The sequence below is a fragment of the Salmo trutta genome, chromosome 9 (genome assembly GCF_901001165.1).
Source record: "Salmo trutta chromosome 9, fSalTru1.1, whole genome shotgun sequence".
Classification (NCBI taxonomy): domain Eukaryota; kingdom Metazoa; phylum Chordata; class Actinopteri; order Salmoniformes; family Salmonidae; genus Salmo; species Salmo trutta.
The window spans coordinates 48,171,172-48,187,646 of NC_042965.1; the positions used below are offsets into that span (position 1 = coordinate 48,171,172).

General features: G+C 43.5%; 1 long non-coding RNA gene across 2 annotated transcripts; it reads left to right on the forward strand.

The window, feature by feature from the left end:
* Positions 1-14,477: 14,477 nt before the first annotated feature.
* On the forward strand, positions 14,478-16,053 carry LOC115200686 (uncharacterized). 2 transcript variants are annotated; one of them, XR_003879586.1, is made up of 2 exons: positions 14,478-15,823; positions 15,873-16,053. It is a non-coding gene; the product is annotated as an uncharacterized LOC115200686 (long non-coding RNA). The 2 variants fall into 2 exon arrangements; XR_003879587.1 differs by having other exon boundaries at positions 15,901-16,053.
* The last annotated feature ends 422 nt before the right edge of the window (positions 16,054-16,475 follow it).

Genomic DNA, 16,475 nt, shown 5'->3' on the forward strand with positions numbered 1-16,475 from the left:
TATAGATCCATCATCCAGTCATACCAGACGGTTGGTCTATGGATCCATCATCCAGTCATACCAGACGGTCGGTCTACGATTCCATCATCCAGTCATACCAGACGGTCGGTCTACGGATCCATCATCCAGTCATACCAGACGGTCGGTCTATGGATCCATCATCCAGTCATACCAGACGGTCGGTCTACGGATCCATCATCCAGTCATACCAGACGGTCGGTCTATGGATCCATCATCCAGTCATACCAGACGGTCGGTCTACGGATCCATCATCCAGTCATACCAGACGGTCGGTGAAGTGAATGATCCATCATCCAGTCATACCAGACGGTCGGTCTATGGATCCACCAGGCGGTCGGTCTATAGATGAAGTGAATGCGGTAGTACCGGTAGATGACCACAGGGTGGCGGTCCATACTTTCAGTTCCAGGCCCTGATTCGTTGGGCTACATACTATAATATACTACTGTGATTGTAAGTACATTTTTTTGAAACCAACTTCATTGAAACGTTTAAACGATATACACCTCCTCCTCCCCTCCTCCCCTTTACACCTCACCCCTCCTCCCTCTACACCTCTACACCTCACCCCCCTCCTCCCCTCCTCCCCCCTACACCTCCCCCCCTCCCCCCCTCCCCTCTACACCTCACCCCCCCCTCCTCCCTCTATTGTTATTCTTATGTTTTTTATCCTCTTATGTTTGTTTTGTAGTAAATATTTCAGTGTTCATTCGTTTTTTTCCCCTGTGATGCACATTGTGCTCTATTCCATGTCTGAAATGTGCTCTATAAATAATGCTTGATTTGATTTGATGTAGAACTGTGGACTTGACAGGAAGCTCATCCACACAGGTCAGCTCTGAACATCTTTATCACCACAATACATGTCAGGATATGTGGATAGAAATGTCAATGTCATCCAGTCATACCAGACGGTCGGTCTACGATTCCATCATCCAGTCATACCAGACGGTCGGTGAAGTGAAAGATCCATCATCCAGTCATACCAGACGGTCGGTCTATGGATCCATCATCCAGTCATACCAGACGGTCGGTCTATAGATCCATCATCCAGTCATACCAGACGGTTGGTCTATGGATCCATCATCCAGTCATACCAGACGGTCGGTCTACGATTCCATCATCCAGTCATACCAGACGGTCGGTCTACGGATCCATCATCCAGTCATACCAGACGGTCGGTCTATGGATCCATCATCCAGTCATACCAGACGGTCGGTCTACGGATCCATCATCCAGTCATACCAGACGGTCGGTCTATGGATCCATCATCCAGTCATACCAGACGGTCGGTCTACGGATCCATCATCCAGTCATACCAGACGGTCGGTGAAGTGAATGATCCATCATCCAGTCATACCAGACGGTCGGTCTATGGATCCACCAGGCGGTCGGTCTATAGATGAAGTGAATGCGGTAGTACCGGTAGATGACCACAGGGTGGCGGTCCATACTTTCAGTTCCAGGCCCTGATTCGTTGGGCTACATACTATAATATACTACTGTGATTGTAAGTACATTTTTTTGAAACCAACTTCATTGAAACGTTTAAACGATATACACCTCCTCCTCCCCTCCTCCCCTTTACACCTCACCCCTCCTCCCTCTACACCTCTACACCTCACCCCCCTCCTCCCCTCCTCCCCCCTACACCTCCCCCCCTCCCCCCCCTCCCCCTCTACACCTCACCCCCCCTCCTCCCCTCCTCCCCCCCTCCCCTCTACACCTCCCCCTCCCCCCCCTCCCCTCTACACCTCTCCCCCCCCTCCTCCCCTCCTCCCCCCCCTCCTCCCCTCTACACCTCACCCCCCTCTGATGCGCATCAGACAGCGCAACAGACAGCACATCAGACAGCGCATCAGACAGCGCATCAGACAGCGCATCAGACAGCGCAACAGACAGCGCGTCAGACAGCGCGTCAGACAGCGCATCAGACAGCGCATCAGACAGCGCATCAGACAGCGTATCTGACAGCGTATCAGACAGCGTATCAGACAGCGTGTCAGACAGCGCGTCAGACAGCGCATCAGACAGCGCATCAGACAGCGTATCAGACAGCGTATCAGACAGCGTATCAGACAGCGTATCAGACAGCGTGTCAGACAGCGCGTCAGACAGCGTATCAGACAGCGTATCAGACAGCGTATCAGACAGCGTATCAGACAGCGCGTCAGTGTTAGAACTACAGCCAGGCTGGTGCCTTTCTATAACCTGTCCAGTCGACCCACAACTGATCCAAATGGAATGAAACATTTAAATAAAAGCGTTTTGCGTCATTATTCACTGCAGTTTACAGACTAGAGTAGAATTCTACTCAATTGAAAACAAATGCAATTATTAATTGGACTGTGGTGGTTTTTGTAGACTAGTCTAGGTAGGATAATTTGACAACACTTCATTTAACGGGGTCCTTATTACTAATGTAAATATTGTAATTAATTGTAATAATTTATAGTTACACTGGAATAGTATCATGTAACTGCGGTCTGTAATTACAGAGGTGTAACAACCAGTGGTGTAAACTACTTCACTAAAAATACTTTAAAGTACTACTTAAGAGGTTTTTTGGGGTATCTGTACTTTACTATTTATATTTTTGACTACTTTTACTTTTACTTCACTACATTCCTAATGAAAATATTATACTTTTTACTCCATACATTTTTCCTGACACCCAAAAGTACTTGTTACATTTTGAATGTTTAGCATGACAGGAAAATGGTCTAATTCACACACTTATCAAGAGAACATCCCTGGTCATCCCTACTGCCTCTGATCTGGAGGACTCACTAAACAGAGAACATCCCTGGTCATCCCTACTGCCTCTGATCTGGAGGACTCACTAAACAGAGAACATCCCTGGTCATCCCCTGCCTGCTTGTTACAAATGTTAAAGTTTCTGATAGCATCTCAACTCATCATATTGGTCAGTGTTATAACACGATGGTGTTATCGGTTTAGCTCTACGATCCCCACAAGCGTCTTGGGACTCGTGCGAAGTCGATACAGCCAGTCTGCCAACTTCTCTCAAATAAGGGACAGACAATTCAGAAGAAACTTCCTTTAGATTTTTTGGAGGGGACTATCTGTTGTTCTATGTAATAAATCTGTTCTTCAATGCATTTTGTATGGGCCCAAAATAATTTTCCATCCCCAAACATTTTTTTCTTGTTTTTTGATACTTCAATGGGTCTTAAAATGACTAAATAAAATAGCTAAATCAGCCTTGGACCGTCTTAAAAAATGTCCATAGTTTAGTAGAACCCCACTCCCCCTTAAGCTTAGACTGTTAACCATTTTAAATGTCAACTTAAATGGGTTAGGGACGTCCCAAGGATGCCGGATAGCACGGACCACACCATATTTCAGTCTGCACAAACTATGTGATAAGCAATCTTTCTATGCAAGTTTTTTGGGATTAGCTAGCATGCTAGTTAGCTAGCTAGTTTTTTAATCTTGACTAGCTAGTGCGATAAGTATTAAGTGGGATATAATATTAAAATGCAAATCAATTTATAAAATTTTTGACATGTGTTTTTCTGGATTTTTGTTGTTGTCATTCTGTCTCTCACTGTTCAAATAAACCTACCATTAAAATTATAGACTGATCATTTCTTTGTCAGTGGGCAAACGTACAAAATCAGCAGGGGATCAAATACTTTTTTCCCTCACTGTATGTATACAGAGAAAAGAGTCGGCCCAAGAATTGAATCCTGTGGCACTCCCATAGAGACTGCCAGAGGTCCAGACAACAGGCCCTCCGATTTGACACACTGAACTCTATCAGAGAAGTAGTTGGTGAACCAGGCGAGGCAGTCATTTGAGAAACCAAGGCTGTTGAGTCTGCCAATAAGAATGTTGTGATTGACAGAGTCGAAAGCCTTGGCCAGGTCGATGAATACGGCTGCACAGTAATGTCTCTTATCGATGGAGGTTATGATATCGTTTAGGACCTTGAGCGTGGCTGAGGTGCACCTATGACCAGCTCGGAAACCAGATTGCATAGTGGAGAAGGTACGGTGGGATTCAAAATGGTCGGTGATCTGCTTGTTAACTTGGCTTTCGAAGACTTTAGAAAGGCAGGGTAGGATAGATATAGTTCTGTAACAGTTTGGGTCTAGAGTGTCTCCCCCTTTGAAGAGGGGGATGACAGCAGCTGCTTTCCAATCTTTGGGAATCTCAGACGATACGAAAGAGAGGTTGAACAGGCTAGTAATAGGGGTTGCAACAATTTCGGCAGATAATTTTAGAAAGAGAGTGTCCAGATTGTCAAGCCCAGCTGATTTGTAGGCGTCCAGATTTTGCAGCGCTTACAGAACATCAGCTGACTGGATTTGGGTGAAGGAGAAATGGGGAAGGCTTGGGCAAGTTCCTGTGGGGGGTGCAGGGCTGTTGACTGCGGTAGGGGTAGCCAGGTGGAAAGCATGGCCAGTCGTAGAAAAATGCTTATTGAAATTCTCAATTATAGTGGATTCATCGGTGGTAACAGAGTTTCCTAGCCTCAGTGCAGTGAGCAGCTGGGAGGAGGTGCTCTTATTCTCCATGGACTTTACAGTGTCCCAGAACTTTTGGGAGTTTGTGCTACAGGATGCAAATTTCTGTTTGAAAAAGCAAAGCTTTGCTTTCCTAACTGCCTGTGTATATTGGTTCCTAACTTCCCTGAAAAGCTGCATATCACAAGGGGCTGTTCGATGCTAATGCAGAACGCCACAGGATGTTTTTGTGTTGGTTAAGGGCAGTCAGGTCTGGAGTGAACCAAGGGCTATACCTGTTCTTAGTTGTACATTTTTTGAATGGGGCAGGCATGCTTATTTAAGATGGCGAGGAAAGCACTTTTAAAGAACAACCAGGCATCCTCTACTGTCTGAATGAGGTCAATATCCTTCCAGGAGACCCGGGCCAGGTTGATTAGAAAGGCCTGCTCGCTGAAGTGTTTTAGGGAGCGTTTGACAGTGATGAGGTGTGGTCATTATGTGATGAGGGGTAGTAATTATTTTGTACTTTATGCAGATATGATATGTACTCTGTGGTGTACAAGGGTGTTTATTTTCTCACTTAGATGGTGTTAAAATGAGGGCCAAGTTGTCAGGATGGGTAATTTACTGTATAAGTACACATTAATTACAAGTTAGTATGCCTGTTTCAACTAGTCAGATCCTGATGGGTATAAACCCTGGATGACTGAAACCCTGGATGACTGACACCCTGGATGACTGACACCCTGGATGACTGACACCCTGGATGACTGAAACCCTGGATGACTGAAACCCTGGATGACTGAAACCCTGGATGACTGACACCCTGGATGACTGAAACCCTGGATGACTGACAAAAGGAGCTGTATTGAAGCCACCAAGCAGCCATCTTGGTATATATAAAAAATATTTTGGAAGAAATAGAAATAAATGTATTAATGTCTACATTTGTTTTTGACACATGTATTCTATTACAGACACATTAATGCATACTTTTAAATTATATTATGTGACTTAAACATAAAAATTACAAGTGGGAAAAAAAAAAAAAAAAAAATTCCTTATCAGCAATCCAGGGTTTATATACAGTGCATTCGGAAAATATTCAGACCCCTTGACTTTTTCCACATTTTTTACGTTACAGCTTTATTCTAAAATTGATCGAATTGTTTTTTCCCCCTCATCAATCTACACACAATACCCCATAATGGCAAAGCAAAAACTGATTTAAAAAAAAAAGTTTGCAAATGTATAAAAAAATCTAACACTGAAATATCACACTTGCATAAGTATTCAGACCCTTTACTCAGTACTTTGTTGAAGCAACTTTGGCGGCGATTACAGCCTCGAATCTTCTTGGGTATGACGCTACAAGCTTGGCACACCTGTATTTGGGGAGTTTCTCTAGAATAGACTGTTCTCTCTGCTACCGCACGGCAATGTCACACCCTGATCTGTTTCACCTGTCCTGTGCTTGTCTCCACCCCCTCCAGGTGTCGCCCATCTTCCCCTATTATCCTCTGGGTATTTATACCTGTGTTCTCTGTCTGTTTGTGCCAGTTCGTCTTGTTTATCAAGCTTACCAGTTTTTGTGCTGTCAGCTCCTGTCTTTTCCCAGCCTCTCTTTATCTCGTCCTCTGGGTTTTTGACCCTTGCCTGTCCTGACCCTGTACCCTCCTGGCTGACCACTCTGCCTGACCCTGAGCCTGCCTGTCCCTCAGCCTGCCTGACCATTCTGCCTGACCCTGAGCCTGCCTGACCAGCCTGCCTGACCATTCTGCCTGACCATTCTGCCTGACCCTGACCCTGCCTGACCATTATGCCTGACCCTGACCCTGCCTGACCATTCTGCCTGTCCCTCAGCCTGCCTGACCATTCTGCCTGTCCCTCAGCCTGCCTGACCATTCTGCCTGACCCTGAGCCTGCCTGACCAGCCTGCCTGACCATTCTGCCTGACCCTGAGCCTGCCTGACCATTCTGCCTGACCCTGAGCCTGCCTGACCATTCTGCCTGACCCTGAGCCTGCCTGACCATTCTGCCTGACCCTGAGCCTGCCTGACCATTCTGCCTGTCCCTCAGCCTGCCTGACCATTCTGCCTGACCCTGAGCCTGCCTGACCACTCTGCCTGACCCTGAGCCTGCCTGACCATTCTGCCTGTCCCTCAGCCTGCCTGACCATTCTGCCTGACCCTGAGCCTGCCTGACCACTCTGCCTGTCCCTCAGCCTGCCTGACCATTCTGCCTGACCAGCCTGCCTGACCATTCTGCCTGACCATTCTGCCTGACCATTCTGCCTGACCCTGAGCCTGCCTGACCATTCTGCCTGACCCTGAGCCTGTCTGACCATTCTGCCTGTCCCTCAGCCTGCCTGACCATTCTGCCTGACCCTGAGCCTGCCTGACCACTCTGCCTGACCATGAGCCTGCCTGACCCTGACTGACCATTCTGCCTGTCCCTCAGCCTGCCTGACCATTCTGCCTGACCCTGAGCCTGCCTGACCCTGCCTGACCACTCTGCCTGTCCCTCAGCCTGCCTGACCATTCTGCCTGACCCTGAGCCTGCCTGCCGTCCTGTACCTTTTCTCCTACTCTGGATTATCGACCCCTGCCTGCCTTGTCCTGTCGTCTGCCTGCCTGCCTTGTCCTGTCGTCTGCCTGCCCCTGTTGTTACAATAAACATTGTTACTTAACACAGTCTGCACTTGGGTCTTACCTTGATACCTGATAGGCAAGTGGTACCGGAGCGCCAAGTCATGGCCACTCTGACTATTTTTATTGAACCCCCCCCCCCCCCTTTGTTTTTAAACTGCTGCTACTCGCTGTTTATTATCTATGCATAGTCACTTTACCCCTACCTACATGTACAAATGACCTCGATTAACCTGCACCCCTGCACATTGACTCGGTACCGGTACCCCCTGTATATAGCCTCATTATTATTCAACTAAATAAACTAAAGTGAAAAATAGTTAATTTAGTAAATATTTTCTTAACTCTATTTTCTTAAAACTGCATTGTTGGTTAAGAGCTTGTAAGTAAGCATTTCATTGTAAGGTCTACCTACACCTGTTGTATTCAGCGCATGTGACAAATAACATTTGATTTTATTTGTTTAATATTTATGCATAGTCAAGTTACCCCTACCTACATGTACAAATTACCTCGACAAAACTGTACCCCGGCAGATTTAGTCAGAACCGGCACCCCCTGTAAACAGGATAGCCTCCGCCTCTCTACCCCTCCACCAGAGATATGTATATAATGACGAGACGCTCATCTCGTCTCCACCCAAAGAATAGAGTCGTTGTTCAAAAGGCTGGAATGCAGGTGAAAAAACTTCGATCCTAAATAAACCGTAGAAACGGATTGGGAATATTCTGGAACTCTTTTGGCGAGAGTGAAAGCTCTCTCTCTCTCTCTCTCTCTCTCTTTCCCTGTGTGGCTCCATCCAGATCCACTGTGGCGCCCCATGAGGAAGTGTTGCTCCAGGCTGCTGCTGCGCATGTGCAGTATGCTGCAGAAGGACAACTCCAATGAGACCGGAGAGACAAGACCGGAGCAGACTGCACGGAAAGTGTGCTCACCGACGAACTTCGCTCTTAATTCAACTAAAAGTTCTTCTTCTTTTCTAGTTGTTCACATTAAACGTGGTGATAAGAAGTGCGTGGTAACAGTAGATTTAGAAAAAGACCTGAAACAAGTCGCGTCGTTAAATAAAGCGCGTCTGCAGGCGAAACACTTGTGGGAAGCGGTGAGTTGACTTTATTTCTGTTTATTTAAATAAATCAGACATAATTCACCTATTGTTGTTGCCTACTGGGCACAGACGTCAATTGAATGTCTATTCCAATTTGGAAAGTCATTGAAATGACGTGGAAACAACGTTGATTCCACCAGTGGGTGTGTTCTTGGGTTCTTGCAGCAAAACGTGTTCTCAAGTCGCAATAACTGATTGTGTTAGAAGTGAAAACAGTCACACGATTAGTAGTTCATTAGTTGTGTTTTGCCTGTTGTACATATCGCTGTTATTTACACTCTATTGTTATAGTTACTTTAGAAGTCTTTCATCTGTTGTACTTTATTAGAGTATTTGTTTTTTTACATGGATACGTAACATAACACTTTCTGTAGTGAAGTGGACTTTCCTTCCAAGCTGGCCCTTTAGTGTTATAGACTACACCAACCATGCATCTGGCATTTATGGAACATTTGTTGAAAAATAAACACATTGTGCATCTAATGCAAGTGAAACAATGTGTGAATAAGTCAAACGGGTGTTTGTTTGATTGTTTGTATGTGGACTATAACATGACGTGGACTCAGATGTAGGCTGGTAGACAGTACAGTATGGGATATTATTCATTCATGTTGAGTTATCTGAGGAGACCAGAACCCCGTTCTCTCGTATTGACGTGGACTCAGATGTAGGCTGTTAGACAGTACAGTATGGGATATTATTCATTCATGTTGAGTTATCTGAGGAGACCAGAACCCCGTTCTCTCGTATTGACGCCGAGGTGAGTTTTCAGAACTGGTCGCCCAACAACAATCACTATTCATATACCTGTACCTGTCTTTGTCCTGTACAATTGCGGTCCTTCTGCGAGGTGCTGAAATTAATACTTTTAATATATATTTTTTAATCGAATACAACCACTGAAGGACCGCAGTTGTCCAGGACAGACTTGTACAGGTAGCTACCCTAAGCGTTTTCAGAGATGACATTTTTACAACAATAGACTGATGGTGACTCATTGTTGTTGTTAACAAATCCTGAGGGATCTACACAAGGTTCCCTTCAGTAGTCTACCTTCCAGTAGGGATCTGGTCCAAAGTAGTTCCCTAAATAGGGAATAGGTGTTCATTTGTGATTTAACCTATTGCTTTCTGTCATCCACCCATGGTTCACACTTTACAGTAGTTATTCATGTGTCGTTATTCCTATTAGTACAGTGTAATAACTAGACCTAGTAAGTACCGTGTAATACTTGTGTAGTCGCAGAAATAATGACTCAGAAATAAGGACAGTGTAATTTTAAAGTGTTTAATACCTATCACTATTAGACCGTCTCTCTTCTAGCTCATGTAGTGTTATGGAACAGCTGTCAATCATTCTCAACAAGTTGGACCTTAGTGGGTGGTTATAATGCTACATTTAACATGTTGCAGGACCTTAAACTGGGTGGTTATAATGCTACATTTAACATGTTGGACCTTAAACTGGGTGGTTATAATGCTACATTTAACATGTTGCACCTTAAACTGGGTGGTTATAATGCTACATTTAACATGTTGCAGGACCTTAAACTGGGTGGTTATAATGCTACATTTAACATGTTGGACCTTAAACTGGGTGGTTATAATGCTACATTTAACATGTTGCAGGACCTTAAACTGGGTGGTTATAATGCTACATTTAACATGTTGCAGGACCTTAAACTGGGTGGTTATAATGCTACATTTAACATGTTGCAGGACCTTAAACTGGGTGGTTATAATGCTACATTTAACACGTTGGACCTTAAACTGGGTGGTTATAATGCTACATTTAACATGTTGGACCTTAAACTGGGTGGTTATAATGCTACATTTAACATGTTGGACCTTAAACTGGGTGGTTATAATGCTACATTTAACATGTTGGACCTTAAACTGGGTGGTTATAATGCTACATTTAACATGTTGGACCTTAAACTGGGTGGTTATAATGCTACATTTAACATGTTGGACCTTAAACTGGGTGGTTATAATGCTACATTTAACATGTTGGACCTTAAACTGGGTGGTTATAATGCTACATTTAACATGTTGGACCTTAAACTGGGTGGTTATAATGCTACATTTAACATGTTGGACCTTAAACTGGGTGGTTATCAGGGCATAACATTTACTTTTTCGTATACCAGCCACTGTGGCAGGTAGATTTAAAAATCTACCAGCCACTCAGATTTTTTACCAGCCAAAATGTTTTTCCCTGACTAAAATGACACCAACAAAACACAAAAACACTGATGAGCGTGCTTTGTAATGTTTCTTAAACAATTCATGTTTTACTCGTAAGAAGAATGCGGTATATTATTTAATTGTGTGACTTGTTGCCAAAATATCAGAGAGAAACATTTTCACCTGCCCCTTTAAAGGCGGGAGGTTACCGTGGTAACGTCACTGGAGTTATGTTTGTGCCTGTGAGATTGAGTCTGACTAGGTGAAGCCTGGTCTTTTCTTCCCTTGCAGTTGAAAGTCAAACATTAGAAGAAAAACAACCTAGCTTGTTAACAAAACAATGTAAATATTCAAGAAACACAAGGACAAAGTCTCACTTCGGTAGACTTTCATTTCAAGTAAATTAGACCTACTTTAATGACTGCTAAAAATGAATCTTTCACTCAGCGCTTCATGTGAGCACAGCCCCCAGCCAGACAGTGTTGCAGCCAGGGTTGCCAGGTCTAGCTAAAATCTACCAGACAGTGTTGCAGCCAGGGTTGTCAGGTCTAGCTAAAATCTACCAGACAGTGTTGCAGCCAGGGTTGCCAGGTCTAGCTAAAATCTACCAGACAGTGTTGCAGCCAGGGTTGCCAGGTCTAGCTAAAATCTACCTGACAGTGTTGCAGCCAGGGTTGCCAGGTCTAGCTAAAATCTATCAGACAGTGTTGCACCAGGGTTGCCAGGTCTAGCTAAAATCTACCAGACAGTGTTGCACCAGGGTTGCCAGGTCTAGCTAAAATCTACCAGACAGTGTTGCTGCCAGGGTTGCCAGGTCTAGCTAAAATCTATCAGACAGTGTTGCAGCCAGGGTTGCCAGGTCTAGCTAAAATCTATCAGACAGTGTTGCTGCCAGGGTTGCCAGGTCTAGCTAAAATCTATTTTTAACGATGCAGTCTAAGAAGCTAAATTCGGTTTGCCATCAAAATAATAATTCTTGCGAGTTTAAGAATATGTCACAAGAGAAAAGATAAGTCGCCTTTATTAAACTCTCCAGATCATTTTCCATCAATGGATGTGGATTTAACTTGTTTTGACTGCTTTGAGTACACAATAAGGGCGGAGCAGGTGTGGTATATGGCCAATATACCACGGCTAAGGGCTGTTCTTTGGACATATACCACAAACCCCTGACGTGCCTTCTCGCTATTATAAATTGGTTACCAACGTAATTATATCAGTAAAAAGTATGTTTTTGTCATTCCTGTGGTAAACGCTTGATATACCATGGCTGTCAGCCAATCTGCATTCAGGGTTCAAACCACCTAGTTTATAATTGTAGATAAATCCTGTTTGTTCATGTGCACAACTATAGATCAATCTGACAGGAGAGTTTAAGTGCTGAGAGTCAGACAGAGGATCTCAATCTCTGAGCAAGAAACACTTGGACCAACTTGGGGCTATTTTCTGGAAATTGTGCCGTTGTTATGTGCCAGATTTTAAGACTGCAAACCATTTATAAATGGCCTATTTGCCAGATTAGTTTGTTATTTTTCACCGTTATATCAGTTCTAACGCGTTAATGTTTTATGGTAAACAGGTGACTCCATAATGACATGTTAAATAGCCCTACCTACACCTGGTAAACAGGTGACTCCATAATGACATGTTAAATAGCCCTACCTACACCTGGTAAACAGGTGACTCCATAATGACATGTTAAATAGCCCTACCTACACCTGGTAAACAGGTGACTCCATAATGACATGTTAAATAGCCCTACCTACACCTGGTAAACAGGTGACTCCATAATGACATGTTAAATAGCCCTACCTACACCTGGTAAACAGGTGTCATAATGACATGTTAAATAGTCCTACCTAGACTCCGTAATGACATGTTAAATAGTCCTACCTACACCTGGTAAACAGGTGACTCCATAATGACATGTTAAATAGCCCTACCTACACCTGGTAAACAGGTGTCATAATGACATGTTAAATAGTCCTACCTACTGTCATAATGACATGTTAAATAGCCCTACCTACACCCAGGTGACTCCATAATGACATGTTAAATAGTCCTACCTACACCTGGTAAACAGGTGTCATAATGACATGTTAAATAGTCCTACCTACTGTCATAATGACATGTTAAATAGCCCTACCTACACCCAGGTGACTCCATAATGACATGTTAAATAGTCCTACCTACACCTGGTAAACAGGTGTCATAATGACATGTTAAATAGCTCTACCTACAAAACCAGGTGTCTCCATAATGACATGTTAAATAGCCCTACCTCAGGTGTCTCCATAATGACATGTTAAATAGCCCTACCTACACCTGGTAAACAGGTCTCATAATGACATGTTAAATAGTCCTACCTACACCTGGTAAACAGGTGACTCCATAATGACATGTTAAATAGCCCTACCTACACCTGGTAAACAGGTGACTCCATAATGACATGTTAAATAGTCCTACCTACACCTGGTAAACAGGTGTCATAATGATATGTTAAATAGTCCTACCTACATGTCTCCATAATGACACGTTAAATAGTCCTACCTACACCTGGTAAACAGGTGACTCCATAATGACATGTTAAATAGCCCTACCTACACCTGGTAAACAGGTGTCATAATGACATGTTAAATAGCCCTACCTAGACTCCATAATGACATGTTAAATAGTCCTACCTACTGTCATAATGACATGTTAAATAGCCCTACCTACAAAGGTGTATCCATAATGACATGTTAAATAGCCCTACCTACACCTGGTAAACAGGTCTCATAATGACATGTTAAAAGACTCCATAATGACATGTTAAATAGTCCTACCTACCAGGTGACTCCATAATGACATGTTAAATAGTCCTACCTACACCTGGTAAACAGGTGACTCCATAATGACATGTTAAATAGTCCTACCTACACCTGGTAAACAGGTGACTCCATAATGACATGTTAAATAGTCCTACCTACACCTGGTAAACAGGTCTCATAATGACATGTTAAATAGCCCTACCTACACCTGGTAAACAGGTGACTCCATAATGACATGTTAAATAGTCCTACCTACACCTGGTAAACAGGTGTCATAATGACATGTTAAATAGTCCTACCTACATGTCTCCATAATGACATGTTAAATAGCCCTACCTACACCTGGTAAACAGGTGACTCCATAATGACATGTTAAATAGCCCTACCTACACCTGGTAAACAGGTGACTCCATAATGACATGTTAAATAGTCCTACCTACACCTGGTAAACAGGTGTATCCATAATGACATGTTAAATAGCTCTACCAACACCTGGCAAACAGGTGACTCCATAATGACATGTTAAATAGTCCTACCTACAGTCTCCATAATGACATGTTAAATAGCCCTACCTACACCCAGGTGACTCCATAATGACATGTTAAATAGTCCTACCTACAACTGGTAAATTTAGAAGTAGCCCATAAACCCACAACCTGCGACCAATACATCGTTTTCAAAGTAGCCCGATTTGGCGGGAAAACGGTGAAAATGGCAACACTGGTTGCAGTGTGAGGTGTAATAGGCTATAGGATACATCGTTTTTGACTCTGTGAGATTAATTTACCAGCTATGGAACAAAACAGCAGAAATACTTTGAAACCAGCTACTGCAGCATTTATTTTACTATAAATGGGATCATATTTTTTCTTAACAAATATCAGCGAAATGCTGTCGCTGTGGATCCCTGACCACTCACCATCGTGGCTGATGAAGTAGAGCTCTTACCCACCAACGCCAAAATCTACCCGCTGATGGCGGGTGTTCATAATGCTACATTTAACATGGTGGACCTTAAACTGGGTGGTTATAATGCTACGTTTAACATGTTGCACGTTAAACTGGGTGGTTATAATGCTACATTTAACATGGTGGACCTTACACTGGGTGGTTATAATGCTACATTTAACATGGTGGACCTTAAACTGGGTGGTTATAATGCTACATTTAACATGTTGGACCTTAAACTGGGTGGTTATAATGCTACATTTAACATGGTGGACCTTAAACTGGGTGGTTATAATGCTACATTTAACATGTTGGACCTTAAACTGGGTGGTCATAATGCTACATTTAACATGTTGGACCTTAAACTGGGTGGTTATAATGCTACATTTAACATGTTGCACCTTAAACTGGGTGGTTATAATGCTACATTTAACATGTTGCACCTTAAACTGGGTGGTTATAATGCTACATTTAACATGTTGGACCTTAAACTGGGTGGTTATAATGCTACATTTAACATGTTGCACCTTAAACTGGGTGGTTATAATGCTACATTTAACATTAGGTGACCTGTAGTTGTTGTACAGGTATATTACCTAAACAGTTGTGTATTTGCATTGCATGTAGCTTATATTGTATTTCCTGTACGCTTCCCCAGCCATACCAAGATGACATGGGACATTTGTGTATTAGAGGATGACATGGGACAGGTCTGTGTTATAGGATGACATGGGACAGGTCTGTGTTATAGGATGACATGGGACAGGTCTGTATTATAGGATGACATGGGACAGGTCTGTACTATAGGATGACATGGGACAGGTCTGTATTATGGGATGACATGGGACAGGTCTGTATTATAGGATGACATGGGACAGGTCTGTATTATAGGATGACATGGGACAGGTCTGTCTTATAGGATGACATGGGACAGGTCTGTATTATGGGATGACATGGGACAGGTCTGTATTATAGGATGACATGGGACAGGTCTGTATTATGGGATGACATGGGACAGGTCTGTATTATAGGATGACATGGGACAGGTCTGTATTATAGGATGACATGGGACAGGTCTGTATTATAGGATGACATGGGACAGGTCTGTATTATGGGATGACATGGGACAGGTCTGTATTATGGGATGACATGGGACAGGTCTGTATTATAGGATGACATGGGACAGGTCTGCATTATAGGATGACATGGGACAGGTCTGTATTATAGGATGACATGGGACAGGTCTGTATTATAGGATGACATGGGACAGGTCTGTATTATAGGATGACATGGGACAGGTCTGTCTTATAGGATGACATGGGACAGGTCTGTATTATAGGATGACAGGGGACAGGTCTGTATTATAGGATGACAGGGGACAGGTCTGTATTATAGGATGACAGGGGACAGGTCTGTATTATAGGATGACATGGGACAGGTCTGTAATATAGGATGACATGGGACAGGTCTGTATTATAGGATGACATGGGACAGGTCTGTACTATAGGATGACATGGGACAGGTCTGTATTATAGGATGACATGGGACAGGTCTGTACTATAGGATGACATGGGACAGGTCTGTATTATGGGATGACAGGTCTGTATTATAGGATGACATGGGACAGGTCTGTATTATAGGATGACATGGGACAGGTCTGTATTATAGGATGACAGGTCTGTATTATAGGATGACATGGGACAGGTCTGTATTATAGGATGACATGGGACAGGTCTGTATTATGGGATGACATGGGACAGGTCTGTACTATAGGATGACAGGTCTGTATTATAGGATGACATGGGACAGGTCTGTATTATAGGATGACATGGGACAGGTCTGTATTATAGGATGACATGGGACAGGTCTGTATTATAGGATGACATGGGACAGGTCTGTATTATAGGATGACATGGGACAGGTCTGTACTATAGGATGACATGGGACAGGTCTGTATTATAGGATGACATGGGACAGGTCTGTACATCATACCAAGGTCCTGTACTATGGTGGTGGTGTGAGTATGATCATTGCCATCCCCCAGCCTGATACAGTGTGTGGCAGATGGCCACAAAGCCTTATTATGCTGTGCTGATAGGAATTGTCAGTGACTTGGATCCATAACAGACGGTGTAAATGAACACTGTTGATCGTATCTGACCTTCTTTATACAGGGCTCCTCCTTGGACTCATTTAAACATTTCAACAAGGAGTCATTTGGAGACCGTCCTTCTCCCACAAATGTGTTTTATAGGGCAGCAGTATTCTGTAACTGAGGT